The sequence below is a fragment of the Elephantulus edwardii genome, unplaced genomic scaffold, assembly GCF_000299155.1.
Source record: "Elephantulus edwardii isolate Elephantulus edwardi_28Jun2011 unplaced genomic scaffold, EleEdw1.0 scaffold00379, whole genome shotgun sequence".
NCBI classification, from domain to species: Eukaryota; Metazoa; Chordata; class Mammalia; order Macroscelidea; family Macroscelididae; genus Elephantulus; species Elephantulus edwardii.
In genome coordinates, this window is record NW_006400129.1 from 826,154 (window position 1) to 827,597 (window position 1,444).

Genomic DNA, 1,444 nt, shown 5'->3' on the forward strand with positions numbered 1-1,444 from the left:
ACAGCAATGAAGGAATGAAAATCCAAAATCCCTGTAAATGTTCATTAAAACTAATAAAATGTAATAAAAAGAATTGGAGGTCTGCCAAGAGGTGACTGACCCAATCCATCATAAAGATGCTGTGGAGGCAATTCTCTGTGCAGAGAATGGATAGGCTACCTGCTGAGCAGGTAAAGTGGTAGAAAAATAAACACCAGGGTTCAGTGGTCTGGAGTTAGTCACTGATAGAAAGCCGACAGGATAGCACAGGAGACACACCTGTGCTGATAACATAAGAAGGAGACTGTGCTGGAGGGTACTGAACTAACTCTTCTCATGGCCTGATTGGCTACTGATGGCTGAACAAGAGTTTGTCCTTCAGCTCTTGAATTCCTCACCAGATGGTTATTAGTTGATGCTATGAATGGATGCTGCTGTCTTGTGGAAACTCCCTGCTTCCTGGTATACACTGTCAGAATAAGAATTCATTTGTGTTGAACTTCTTGAGTTACCCAATGATCCCTCACTTCCATGGAGAGTTCTGGTGAGTCCCTTGTTCTGGTTCTGCACGGATGAGATAGATGTTGGGATGGACAGTATCAGAAACTTTTAGGTTTAATTACACCAGTATTTGGCACATCTATTGATCTCCAAGGAAATGATTTCTCAGTTGAGCTGGTGCTGGTGATGTTTGGCGATTCTGCTCCAAGCCTACATCTGTCTAGCTGACTGGCAACAATCTGCCTTTCCACTTAAGTTCTCGCGTTGAAACTAAAGTTCCTACTCCTTCACAGAAGCTAGAATAGTGGTTGCTGTGGTCTCGGGTTCCATGCCTGGGCCAGTGGAAGCCGTTTTCTGGCGGATCTACTGTTGCCCCTCCTCCACCCAAGAGACCTGCTCAGGAGCATTCCTTTTTCCAGTTTAGGCAGCAGTTTAGGACATTTGTGTTGAGGGGTCACCGCTGAGGCACCCGTAAAATTGTAAAAGCGCCACGCTGAGAGGCAGTCCTCCCGTCTCGTCCCCGTTCGCCCCCTCCTCAGAAGCGGCTCTCCCACCACTACCCTTGTCAGGCGAGGGTGGCCAACATGCCCCACTACCGCATGCCCATGGTGCGCCTCAATGGCCGGCGTCGACTAGAACAGCTCTGAAGCCCCCTCTGCTGCCCAAAGGCTGCCGTCGCCTCCCGCCCAGTCGCCAGCCAGCTCATTTTCCTTCCTTTTTTATTTAGTTTTTTGTTCTAGCAGCAAATCAGGGTTTAGAGAGCTCTATCTTGTTTCACCGATCCTGTGCTCCATTTCTTCTTTTCATACGTCCCTCTAATATGTTGACAGCTTCTGAGACACTGCTCCGAATATTCTGTATTGTTGTTTTTTGTTTTTCTAGAATTTATGATGTTTTACTGGTTTTGTCTACACTGTCTTGAATTGCTTTGTTAAGTCCCTCTTGACTTTTGCTTGTAGAATCC

General features: G+C 46.7%; 1 pseudogene; it reads right to left on the minus strand.

Annotated features, from left to right (window-relative positions):
* LOC102867699 overlaps window positions 1-1,186 on the minus strand; it is a 4,481-nt pseudogene extending 3,295 nt beyond the window's left edge.
* Window positions 1,187-1,444: the final 258 nt, after the last annotated feature.